The sequence below is a fragment of the Cucumis melo genome, chromosome 12 (genome assembly GCF_025177605.1).
Source record: "Cucumis melo cultivar AY chromosome 12, USDA_Cmelo_AY_1.0, whole genome shotgun sequence".
NCBI lineage: Eukaryota > Viridiplantae > Streptophyta > Magnoliopsida > Cucurbitales > Cucurbitaceae > Cucumis > Cucumis melo.
Genome location: NC_066868.1, coordinates 17166737 through 17180748, shown reverse-complemented (window position 1 = coordinate 17180748; position 14012 = coordinate 17166737). Strand labels below are relative to the sequence as shown.

Genomic DNA, 14012 nt, shown 5'->3' with positions numbered 1-14012 from the left:
AATAAATTTTAGCATTCTAAAAAATGTACTTACCTTGGCCCAAGCCCAGTCCACAAAGGGTTCAAATGCCTAACTCAATTAGGTTGGATTATTATTTCCAGGCTTGTCAAATTTAATGAGTATGAATTTCCATTTCCTAAAATACACAGCCAAGCCTAAACGTCATCACCATCTCCACTACCAAAATCTCCATCTCCTTTATCAATTTACTCACCATGGCCCATTGTACATATCTCCACTCAGTCTATTAACTCCACTTCCATTTATTCCAACCATCTCCTTACCCAACCCATTACCTCTACAAGATTACGAACTCCAACGAATAACCTACTTTCATTAACATTATCCCCACACCACCAAAATGACATACTTATTCCACCAAATACGTCACCCACTACGTCCTTTCCTTCCTCATCTCACTCACCCACCATATCATCTTCTTCTTTATTAACGTCGAATCCCCAATTGTCAAACTCTATGCCCATAACCTCTAATAACCCATCACCTGTATCTTTTCCACCACCTCCGACCCCTTTACAGAACCTTCTCCCTCTGATCCTATGATAACTCGAGAGGCTACAACTCACCGATCTTAAGCCAACTCTAACTCCCAGTGTTCTTAGAAAACACTTATCCATCTCCGATGGAATCCCGCTTTTAGATCCTTTTACTTACCAAAGTGCAATAGAAGCACTGCAATATTTAGCAACCACTCGTCCTAATATAGCCTACATTGTAAACCGCCCTAGTCAGTTCCTATAAAACCAATTGAGTTACATTAACGAGCAGTAAACCATGTACTACATTACATCAGTGGCATAAAGTCCTTTGGACATCTATTTCAACTAAGTGCTGACTTATCTATATGTGCTTACTTTGATGCTAAATTGGATCGAATATTGATGATTGTAAATCCATTGCTACTTATTGTGTATTTATTGGACCCAATCTAGTTTCATGGTCTTTCAAGAAGCAAATAGCAGTTGCTAGATGCAGTACTGAGTTGAAATACAGGGCCCTCGCACATGGTGCACCTGAGGTCATATGGTTCACTCAACTTCTTGAAGAAATTGCTGTCTCCTCAAAACAAAAACCAATTTTGTGGTATGATAATCTCAGTGCTAGCACCCTTGCAGCTAATCTTGTTTTCATGCTCGCACCAAACACATTGAAATTGATGTTCATTTTGTTCGTGATCAAGTTCTCCAAGATAATCTTACAGTTTGCTATGTACCTTCTTATGACCAATTAGCTTGCCCCACGAAGACCCTCACACATTCTCGTTTTGATGTCTTTGTTCCAAACTTGGATGCTGAATCTACTCTCTTGTTTGAGGGGGGATGTTAGGAAATAATTCTAGAAGCATCTATTGGTTGAAAGAAATTTACCACAACCGATGGTTCTCTTCCACAGGTATTACAATTGCTGTAATTCACTATTATTTTTTATTTATTTTATCCCCTAAATTAAGGATTTACTGTATATAAAATGTTGCCCAATATACAAAATAAAATATTAGAAAAGTGAGAAAGATTTTCTCTAAAAATATCAATATTCTTTGGACTTCATATTCACCCATCCTAACACATCTTTTATCATCACTCACCCTACTCGATTAGATGTATTTAATCATTTTTCTTCCAACAAAAGTCAACCTTTGATGATCTGACGATGAAAGCAATGCAGAAAGTGAAAGAATCAGAAGAGCGGAGTCCATATTAATTATCGGAGGTGGACCTACCGGCACCGAACTGGCCGGAGAGATCACCATAGAGTTTCCAAACAAAGCGATCACTCTAGTCCACGACGGACCAAGGGTGTTGGAATTCATGGGTCCAAAGGCTTCAGAGAAGGCTTTGAGATGCCTGTTTCCAAAAGGGTGAATGTAAAATTGGAACAAACAATTAATGTAAACGACATGTGGGATGGAAACTGGCTTTAGAAGTTCAAAGGGTAATACTATTAGAGCTTATTGCCATTTAGTATGCACTGGAAAAGCAGTAGCATTGGCTTGGCTTAAAAAAAGCACATCGAAAAAGAGTTTGGATACGAATGGAAGATTGATGGTGGATGGATATTTGAGAGTTAAAGACCAGCATAATATTTTTGCCATTGGAGACATCACTGACATTCGAGTAAGTTTCTACTTTTTAATTCTTAGTAATTGGCATCTAGATCGAGTGCAACATTTTAAAAAAGATTTTGGATTGTACTTGTTCACTTAGAGCTCGTTTGGTAACGTTCTTGTTCACTGTTTGTTGTTTCTGTTTCCATTTTTTAAGAAACAGAGGTGTTTGATAACGTTCCTTGTTTCTCGTTCTAAAAAAAAAGTAGAAACGTTTCTCATTTTGTTTCTCGTTCTAAAAAAAGTAGAAACGTTTCTCATTTTATAATGAATTATTGAGAACAAAAAAACGTAGTTTCTTCTGTTCCGTCTGTGAATTATTTCTATTGGTTTTCTTTTTCTCAATTTATTTCTATTTGTTTCTTTTTCATTTTTCTCAATTATTTTTATTTGTTTCCTTTCATTTTTCTCAATTATTTTTATTTTTTTTTCTTTTTCTCAATTATATTTATTGGTTTTCTTTTCCTTTTTCTCAATTATTTTTATTGGTTTTCTTTTCCTTTTTCTCAATTATTTTTATTGGTTTTCCTTTTCATTTTTCTCAATTATTTTTATTTCTTTTCTTTTCCTTTTTCTCAATTATTTTTATTGGTTCATTTTCCTTTTTTCAATTATTTTTATTGGTTTCCTTTTCATTTTTCTCAATTATTTTTATTTGTTTCCTTTTCTTTTTTTCTTAATTATTTTTATTGGTTTCCCTTTCCTCTTATCTCCATCGTCTTCCCCAAATAATCATCCTCATCCTCTTTCACTTATCATTTTCTTCTGCACACCGATCTCTTCCTCTTCACCTCTCATCATCTTCCTCGACAACTGTTAGGGCTATTTTAAACCTAACATTATTAGAATAATTTTTCCTAACCATTATCCATTTACTCACTAAAATATCATTTTTTATGCAAAATATGAAACTTCACCCCGATACGAGTCCAATGCCACTGAAATCACTTAAATAGAAGTTATAACGAAGAAGAACGGTAAAAAACAAGTTCAAGGGCAAAATCGAGAAACTGGAAAAGATCAAACGAACCAGATCGCACCACGTGGCATCACAAAATCACGCCATGCGTCCGCCTCGAAGTCACGTGTTCGAACCCCAGGCGCGCTCCTGTTTTTTCTTTCATTTTTTCGCACAACCCGGAAACCCGATCCGACAACCCGATCCACGAATCGGTTTGCAACTCGTGTCAACTCCACCACGTGTCGAGCCCTCGTCCGTGCGCGCCTCTCCCCTGTCGTGAGTTCGAATCTTAGCAGCCGCATTTCCTTTCTTTTTATTTCTCTTCAATTGGGCCAACTCAAGACCCGACCCAAGCCCTGACTTGAATTACTTTACTTGAATTACTTGTTGTCACTAATCATCCCTTAATACTTGTTCTTTACTATAGTTCAAAAATTACTTCCACAACCCCCCCCCCCCCCCCCCCCCCCCCCGCCTTTTGTGTTTCTAATTTTCTTTTAGATCCTGAAGCTACTAATCGACCTTGTTTATAAATTTTGAAGTTCTGAATCCTAAGGGCTCTCTAGGGTTTGACACCCTTCTTCCCCATACTACTCTCAATTTCTATAAAGGGGAGAAAGGTTAAAAAGATAACTTTGAAAGGTAATTGAGGTAATCCCTAACCCTCATATTTCATCTAGTATTTCTCTATTCTTGTATTCTTTTAGACTATGAATAAATTCTTGTTTTGCATACTTACATCCATAACAACCCATCATTTTGATAACGACTTACCTCAAGAAAAATTACATCATTTCAAAATGGCACCGTTGCCAGGGAGCACGGTGTAGTTTTCAAGACTTTTTGATTTCAAACTTTCTTTTAGAACTTCTTGATTCTTATATTCATTTTGTAAAAAAAAAAAAAGAAAAAGAAAAAAATATATAGGCATAAAGAGATTGTGTAGAATTTTTTGTGTTCTCTCTTCTCCTTTCTTGCATGACCCGTTCTTCAAATTTAGAATTTCCTTACTTTGAAGATTTAAATAGGGAGATTCGTAGAATTAGAAAAGAAATGAGAGAAGAGAATAACATCCTCAATCTTTCTAACCAAGAACCTTTAAGAGGTTTAGAACCTAGCCTAGATTCTCCTTTAGATACAAACCTTGGTAGAGGGAATATGGGTGAAGTTAGAGAAATGACCCTTAGAGAGCTAGCCAAGCCCGATGAAGACCAAAGACCTCTTTGTATAGTCATACCCCCAACCACTCAACCTTTTGAATTAAAATCGGGACTTATCCATTTTTTGACCATCTTTAAAGGAAGTTCCAGAGAGGACTCACACAAACATCTTAAGGATTTTCATATGGTTTGTGATTCCATGAGGCCTCACGGCATTTCGGAAGAACAACTAAATTTACGAGCCTTTCCTTTTTCCCTTACGGATGTAGCAAAAAGATGGCTCTACTACTTAGAATTGGGTTCCATAACCACTTGGGGTAGTCTAAAAAAGAAATTCTTAGAGAAAATTTTCCCCGCCTCTAGAATAAACAATAATAGGAAAGAAATTTATGGGATAAGACAAGCCTTTGGAGAATCCCTCTCGGAATACTGGGAAAGATTCAAAAAGCTTTGTGCTAGCTTTCCTCACCATCATATTTCTGACCCTTCTTTAATTCAATATTTTTACTCCGGTTTTTTATCTTTCGACAGGAATACGGTAGATGCAGCGGCGGGAGGAGCTCTAGCCAACAAGACCCCCACCGAAGCATGGGAGCTCATTTCAAGAATGGCAGAAAATTCCCAAAGCTTTGGGAATAGAGCATCGGAGCTTGAAAATTCTCTAACAAAATAGGTAAGTGAATTAAAATCACAAATGTTAAATATGACTACTCTTTTTACTTCTTTTTTACAAGGTACTCTCTTAAAGTAACCAAGTATGGAGTTTGTGGCTTGGTTGGTCATCCAAATGACAAATGTCCCGAGGTGATCGAGGATGTAAACATTGTTCGAAGATATGACCCCACGGTAATACATACAATTCGGGGTGGAGAGACAACCCAAACTTAAGATGGGAGAATGACAACCAAAAGCATACACAAGCACCACCCACCTCTTCAAACCAAGGTACGAATCTTGAAGATATTATCAAAGCTTTAACAACTAACACTCTTTCTTTTCAACAAGAGATGAAACAACAAATGATTCAACTTACTACCACCATAAGCAAGATGGATGGGAAAGGAAAACTTCCGGCTCAACCGGACTATGCTGATGCAAGTGCCATTTCACTAAGGAGTGGTAAGATTCTTGACACCCCCACCACCAAAGAGAAAAAGGTAACTTTCAAACCCTTACCTCTTAATAATAAGAATGAGTCCAAAGAAGAAAAGGTTGAAACAAACCCCTCACCATCTAATTCTGAAAATGATAAATCTCCTCTTAATGATTTTACTCCTTACATACCTAAACCTACTTTTCCCTCTAGGTTGGCTCCAAAAAAGAAGGAAACACCCAAGGAGGAAGAACTCTTGGAGATGTTTAGAAAGGTGCAAATCAACTTGCCCCTTCTCGATGCAATCCAACAAGTCCCGAGGCATGCAAAGTTTCTAAAGGAGTTGTGTACCAACAAGAGGAAAACAAAAGAAAGACCATGGTAAGTCAAAATATTTCAGCTCTTCTAAAGAGTAATATTCCGGAAAAATGCAATGACCCCGGTATGTTTTCTCTACCTTGTGTAATAGGAAATAGGCTAATTTCTCATGCAATGCTTGACTTAGGAGCATCCATACATGTCATGCCATACAACAATCTTTAAAGATCTAGAACTCAATAATTTTTAAAAAACTAGTGTATGCATACAACTAGCGGATAGATCTTTTATTTCACCATTAGGAATAGTTGAAGATGTCCTTGTGAAAATTGACAAACTAATTTTTTCGGTGGAACTTTACATATTAGAAATGAATGAAGCATGCCTAAAACCATCTCACTCTATTTTATTAGGAAGACCTTTTCTTAAAACTGAAAAAGCCATTATAAATGTTGATAAAGGTTCATTGAGTGTAGAGTTTGATGGAAACATTGTCACATTCAATATTTTTGAATCCATGAGATATCTGGATGAATGCTTGTCTTTATGTTCATTAGAATTGCATGATGAAGTTGATGAATTGTCTATACATGATTAATTTTTTTGAACAAGAAGTGGTTGAAAATAGAGAACTGTTAAAACCCAATGTTGACTATGCTTTAGAAAAAAATAATTGTGATAATCTTTTCTTTTCTCCACAGAAACTAGGAATTAAGCTCAAAACTCTCCCACCACACTTGAAATACATATTCTTAGGAAAAAAGAATATGTTTCCCATAATCATCTCAAGGGAACTAAACCAAAAACAAGAAGAAAGACTTATCGAAGTCTTGAAGAAGAAAAAGCAAGCCATTGGTTGGACTCTTGACGACATCAAGGGCATATCTCCCACTTTTTGTATGCACCGTATTATCTTGGAGGAGGGAGCAAAAGACAAAATCCAACCACAAAGAAGGCTTAACCCAACATTGAAGGAAGTTTTCATGAAAGAGGTACTAAAGCTAAAAGATGCCGGAATTATCTACCCCGTCCCAGATAGTACATGGGTAAGTCCAATTCATGTGGTCCTAAAGAAGACCGGGATGACCATTGTAAAGAACGACAAAGGTGAGATGGTTCCGATGCGAATGCGAAATGGATGGAGAATGTGCATAGATTACCGGAAACTCAATGAGGTAACAAAAAAGGATCATTTCCCCTTACCTCCTTGATCAAATGATAGAACGCTTAGTGGGTAGATCATATTTTTGTTTCTTAGATGGATTTTCTGCTTTTTACCAAATTCCTATAGCATGTGAAGACCAAAAGAAAACAACTTTTACTTGTGATTATGGAACTTATGCATTTAGGCGTATGTCATTTGGTCTTTGTAATGCACCGGGCACATTCCAACATTGCATGATTAGCATATTTTCCGACTTTATTGAAAAATGCATTGAAGTTTTCATGGATGATTTCACAGTTTATGGTGATAGTTTTGATGCATGTTAGCCAGTCTAGAATTAATTCTAAATAGATGCATAGAAACTAACCTTGTCTTGAATTATGAAAAGTGTCATTTCATGGTGTCTCATGGTATAGTTTTAGGACACTTAGTGTCTTCAAAAGGAATAGAGGTAGATAAAGCAAAAATTGACAATATACAAAAATTGCCATATCCAACATGTTTAAAAGATGTTAGATCCTTCCTTGGTAGTGCCGGCTTTTATAGACGGTTTATAAAAGATTTTTCTAAAATTGCTTTGCCTCTAACTAATCTCTTGCAAAAAGATGTACCATTTCTGATTGATGACAATTGTAAGAAGGCATTTGATGATCTCAAACAAAGGTTAGTCTCTACCCCTATCCTTCAATCTCCTAATTGAAATTTACCTTTTGAAATAATGTGTGATGCAAGCAACTTAGCATTAGGAGCTGTTTTAGGACAAAGGATAGATAAAAAATTGCATGCTGTCTACTATGCATCTAGGACCCTTAACCAAGCACAATCTAACTATACCACAACTGTAAAAGAATTTCTTGCTATCGTTTTTGCTTTAGATAAGTTTAGAAGCTACATTATTGGCTCCCCAGTAATTGTTTACATTGATCATGCAGCGGTTAGGTACCTTGTATCAAAAAAAGAATCAAAACCAAGACTTGTTCGATGGGTTTTACTTTTGCAATAATTCAACCTAACCATCAAGGATAGAAAAGGAGCCAACAATTCTATAGCCGACCATCTTAGTCGAATTGTACAAAAGCAAGAAAGTATGCCAATTCGAGAAGACTTCCCTAGTGAACATCTCTTTCAAACAAATCTTCAAGCACCATCGTACGCCGATATTGTAAACTACTTAGTCCGGGTAACTTTCCTTCAGACTTTTCTTTTTCACAAAAAGCCAAATTACGTAGTGATGCTAAAAACTATGTTTGGGAACCACCATGTCTTTGAAAATATTGTTCTGACCAAATCATTAGGAAATGTGTTCCCGAGCATGAATATGAATCAATTTTATCATTTTGTCATGATCATGCATGCAGAGGTCACTTTAATCCTAAAAGAACGGCTAGGAAATTTTTAGATAGTGGATTCTTTTGGAAAACATTATTTACAAATTCTTTTTCATTTTTTAAATCATGTGCAAACTGTCAAAGAACCAGATCTCTATCTAGGAGAAATGAAATGCCCCTTTACCCTGTTATTACTTGTGAAGTTTTTGATATTTGGGGGTCCCTTTCCTTCTTCTTTTGGATATCTTTACATTTTATTAGTCGTTGATTATGTATCGAAGTGGGTTGAAGCAATCCCCACTAGGACTAATGATTCTTCCATTGTCTCAAGATTTCTAGTTTCTAACATATTTTCTAGATTTGGCATTCCAAGGGCAATCATTAGCGATCAATAAACACACTTTTGCAATCGGACCTTGAAGCCTTGATGAGAAAATATGGTGTTCAACACCATATTTCTACACCATACCATCCTCAAACGAACGGACAAGCCGAAACTTCTAACCGAGAGATAAAAGATATCCTAGAGAAAACCGTCAACACAAAAAGGAAGGATTAGAGCCTTTACCTCAATGATGCACTTTGGGCATACCGAACGGCCTATAAAACTCCAATTGGCACATCTCCGTTCAAGCTTGTGTATGGTAAGCCTTGTCATCTCCCTATAGAAATAGAACATAAAGCATATTGGACAATTAGACAATGCAATTTATCTCTCTTAGAAGCCGATGAGAAAAGATTCCTAGATTTGCTAGAATTAGAAGAATTAAATTAGAAGCATATGAAAATTCTAGGATTTACAAAGAAAAGACTAAACTTTTGCATGATAGAAAAATCCTAAGAAAAGAATTTGAAATAGGGCAAAAAGTTCTTTTATATAATTCTTCTATTAAACTCATGTCCGAAAAGTTAAAATCTAAATGGCTTGTCCTTTTGTTGTGATTGATTTCTCTACTTTTGGTGTAGTTTCTATAAAAAGTCTCGACACAGGAAAATTTTTCAAAGTGAATAGGCATAGACTGAAAATATTCCATGAAGGGCAATCCGTACAACAATGTTCTATAGAAACACTTTCTTTCCCCCTCTACACATAAAGCCAAAGCACGGTCGAGCAATTGACCTTAAAAAATTTTGCGCTTCCTGGAAGCAGCCAGACATCAAGATTTTATCGCTTTCCGTCTTTACTTTTCTTTAATATCCGTCTTTTTAGTTTTTCCTAGATTAGTTTGACATTGAATAAAATTGAGAAAAATTCCCTTTTTTAATATGTAGGGCAATTTCACTTGAAGAAATCAAAGAATCATAAAAGGAAGCAACCACTTCACTTTGAAGCAAGCTTTAAAATCAAAGTCCTCAAATGCAGGGGAGTTTTGTGTTCCTTGGTATTTTCATACATTTTTTTTTACATAAATATGCTTTGAGGACAAAGTAAAGTTTTTAAGTTGGGGGTGGGTACTAGTTAAAGTGGGTTGCTAATTTTTTTTTCTTCTTTTAAGCATTTACATGACTTGGGTAGATTAAAATTGACCATTTTTTTTTTAGTACTATTCTGAATGCATGAATGAAATGAATGTTGTTTGCTTGAATGAATGCTTGCAAAAGAAAATGCATGAATGTTAACTTTTTTGCAAAGTTTCTTATGATGATTGCCTATGATACACCTCTCTTGGCAAATTGTGTTTTGATTTTAAATAGGATAAAGAACCATTTATGAAATTGAGGTTAATTTTTAAACTTTTCATCTCTTTGACTCATGAATTAGAAAATCCCTTTGTCGAGCCATGACGAACTTAGAAGTCTTTAGAAAAGAATAGAATGCTTAAATTCGCTTATTGTAACTTCAAAAGAACGGTCAATCATAGAACCAAATAGATTAAATCCAAGATTAGAGTTAGCCAAACTGGAGTTAAGCAAAAAGCTTGCTACCAAAAATAGAATCCCTAAAAAAAAAAGTACGATTAAGTCGAACGTTAGGATTTTTTCCATGATCAGTTAGGATTACCCGATGTTAGTGAGATACGAATCCCTACGGAAAAAGCCTATCCTTTGCCTTAGTAAAACCCGTACAATTCTATCTTAGAATTTTCTAGCTAGTCTCAACGTTTTGACCGAGGGCTGAGTTTAAGGAGGGATCCTTCCCGCTTCAGAGTAGAGGGAAAACAAGCCTAGGCATTTTTGAATTCTTTTGAAGCATGTCTAGTGAGTCGAAATAGCAAGACTTAGATGTTTTATCTAAACACGATTTCAATAAATGAACTTTATTAAAAATCAACCTCAAACTGACTACTTGCTTCTGTTGAATATTTAATTGATAATAAAAAAATTACTTTGCTGAATTGTTAAGGCATGAGTAACATCCTTTGCATATTTGTTTGAAAACATCATCAAAATTTTTGCATGATTGTTTGAGTTTAATTCTTGCAAAATAATATGTGAATCCCTTTCATGATGAATGACTGAATATTAGCACATTTTTAATTTTCTTGCTCGGGATGAACAAGTCTTAAGTTGGGGGTATTTTGTTAGGGCTATTTTAGACCTAACATTATTAGACTAATTTTTCCTAACCTTTATCCATTTACTCAATAAAATATTATTCTTATGAAGAATATGAAACTTCACCCCGATACGAGTTTAACGCCACTGAAATCACTTAAATCGGAGTTATAACGAAGAAGAACGGTAAAAAACAAGTTCAAGGACAAAACCGGGAAATTGAAAAAGATCAAACGAACCAGATCGCACCACGTGGCATCACCAAATCACGCCACGCGTCTGCCTCGAAGTCACGTGTTCGAACCCCAGGTGCGCCCCTATTTTTCCTTTCATTTTTGGGTAATTATAATAGGTAGCCATTTTTAAAATAATAATTAAGTATGTAGCAATATTTTAAAAAAATTTCAAATATAGCAAAGTCTATCAGTGATAGACTCCTATCATTGATAGATTTTGACAGATTTTGCTATATTTGCAATTTTTTTAAAATGTTTATATATACTTAATTATTTTGAATATAATTGATACATTTGCAATTATCCCTTAAAACTACTAGCCAATAGTAAACTAGCAGTCTAAAGAAGTCTTAGAAACTTCTTCAAACTAAATGAGACGTGTCCTTAATGGAATAAACAACTTTTATCAATAGAAAAAGGCTTGGATGAAACTTTTATGACAATGTGTTTCCACATTATCTTATGAATTATATGACTATAATTTACTTTTGTAGCAGCTCAAATATAAGTTATGTAACTACCAGCACAAAAGGATACTGCGCCTTATGTGAGTGTACGACGATGGCTCCATCTTCTTCTCGACATCTTTCCATGTTATGTCAATCTTGAATTCCTCATTAACTTAGGGAAGAGGAAAGTGCAAAAATACCCCCTAAATTTGAAATAAAAAGAAATTTCATGAGATACACATTGTACATAAAGGAATAAGAGCACCTGTAACAATGTAAATTTAGATTCAAATGCAAGCATGTTTCATATGTTCTCTATTGACTTTGGTATATCTTCTAGGTATAAAAAACACCCGCGTTAAACAAAAAATAGGAAAAGATTGACATGAGAAAAAACTAACTGCATATTTTACTTCAAATCAATAAATTAACTTGACCAAAAGTAGTACATGTGACTTTCGACGACGTTCTAGTGATGTTTGGCAACGTTCGAGCAACATTCGACGACGTTTGGCTGAAGAAGAATGCTCGAAACGACGGCGACGGAGCGACCTTGTCCAAGCTGAAGAAGAACAACGCTAAGCGATGGACCGACATTTGAAAGATGGAGCGACAGCTGACGAGTTCCACTGACACATGAGAAGAAAGTGAAGAAAAAATTGGGGGAGGCACGTGAGAAGTTTGGAAATTTTGGTCAATTTAGGTTATGAAATATTTAATAAAAATAATAACATTATTTAAAAATTACTTAGTAATTCTTGACATTTTTAAAAATGGATATTTTAAAAAATATAAAAAAGCGGCAAAATATTTACACTCTATAGAACAATTCCAAAAATGGAAAAAACCCAGAGGCCTACCATGTAAAATACCAAAAATGTCCCATCAACCACGTCGTCAATAACGCGCGTAATATATTTGTAATCGTTTAGATTTGGTTATTGTTTGATACACTATCGTTTAGATATGGCTACAATTTATACGCGATCGTTTAGATATAGTTCAATATATACGCGATCGTTTAAATATGGCTATAATTTATACATGATTGTTTAGATACAGCTATAAGGCGATCGTTTATATATGGTTATAATTTATACGTGATCATTTAGATATGGCTACAATGGGATCGTTTAGATATGGTTACAATTTATACGCAATCGTTTAGATATGGGTACAATTTATACGTGATCATTTAGATATGGCTACAATTTATTTTTCAATTCCATTGTTTAATTTTGTTAAACGATCGTTTAGATTTGGGGACCCAAATCTAAATGATTTTTTTTAAAAAAATTTGGTACATGATTTTTTTAATTCTTTCAGTGCACAATTGTTTAGATTTCTTTACGTAATCGTTTAGATTTATTTACACGATCGTTTACTTTTTTTATACGATCATTTACATTTGGCTACTCCAATCCAAATGATTTTTTTTTGTAAGATTTTTTTCAAGATTTTTTATACACGATTTTTTATTTTTTTTATACGATAGTTTACTTTTTTAGACGATTGTTTACATTTGGCTACTCCAATCTAAATTATTTTTTTCAAGATTATTTATACACATTCTTTTATTCTTTTACACGATCGTTTACATTTGGCTACTCCAATCTAAATGATTTTTTTGAAGGAAAAAACATCAAAAGACATGTTGCAGCGGAATAATAAGGATCATGCTTTACTCTATATGCATCTAAACGATTTAGAAGTTGACATGCATGTGCTATGCGATGGACCTAAACGAAGAGCATAAGAGGTAAACGATGAACTTACCTTTTATAGTTATGAACTTCTTCTTTGATCCAAAGCTTCTTCTTTGCCTGAATATCACAAGTAAGGACAACCACTAAGTTGACCTACTAAGCTCAGGACCAAGAACGAAGTTGTGGGAATCGGTTTTGTGAAGTAAAACTTAGAGAGAAAGGAAGAAGGTATATCGTTTAGGTGTTTTTTTTTTTCAGCAAAACATCATTCTCTCTCATTCTGTAATGAGAAGTTTATATATGTGAAATTTTACATGCAAATTGCATGCAAATTATTTCTTACATTCTCAACACCTAATTAATACATTAACTCTTAATGGAATTAGTGACTTTTATTTCACAATAGGCTGCCACATTGCCCATTAATTTTTAATTAATTAAGTAATTAGTCAAAGAGACATTTTGGTCATTTGACCAATTAAGTCAAAGTCAAACTTTGACTTTTCATAGTAAAAAGTCAACTTTTTGACTTTTTACTATTTTTCCTGTCTTGACTAATTCTAACCTCTCGAGTATGAATCCACATTCATTTTTTTATAATTCAAATCATATTTGAATATAAATCCGGTCAAAGTTTTGTTTCTCAAAGTTAAAAGTCAACAAGTTGACTTTTACAACTTTGACCGTTTCAAAACTTTTCAAGCTTCTAAATATGAATCTATATTCATATTTATTTAAATCATATTTAAACACAAAGCTTAAAGTTTATATCTACCGACTTATATCATATATATTTGTCGATTTCTCTCTCTTTTCTTAATTCGAACAATTCAAGTTACTTCAACATATTGTTCTTAGTTAAATCCATATGAGCTAGTAGGGGAATCTAATGGACTTATAGATCATGGGCTCCAACGATTCGAGATTAATTGGCTAAACTCTTTTAGACCAAGATTAATCAACATTCGTTAACTA

At 34.5% G+C, this 14012-nt stretch overlaps 1 long non-coding RNA gene across 6 annotated transcripts; it reads left to right on the top strand.

Annotated features, from left to right (window-relative positions):
* Nucleotides 1-440: 440 nt before the first annotated feature.
* LOC103498197 (uncharacterized) lies at nucleotides 441-11649 on the top strand. Of its 6 annotated transcripts, XR_007815850.1 has the most exons (11): nucleotides 442-1104; nucleotides 1253-1413; nucleotides 1687-2135; nucleotides 4778-5403; nucleotides 5553-5720; nucleotides 6359-6832; nucleotides 7428-7485; nucleotides 7755-8002; nucleotides 8509-8794; nucleotides 9423-10955; nucleotides 11377-11649. It is a non-coding gene; the product is annotated as an uncharacterized LOC103498197 (long non-coding RNA). The 6 variants fall into 6 exon arrangements; XR_007815849.1 differs by having other exon boundaries at nucleotides 441-1104; nucleotides 7428-8002; nucleotides 11380-11649; XR_007815851.1 differs by lacking the exon at nucleotides 7428-7485 and having other exon boundaries at nucleotides 446-1104; nucleotides 1679-2135; nucleotides 11380-11649.
* Nucleotides 11650-14012: the final 2363 nt, after the last annotated feature.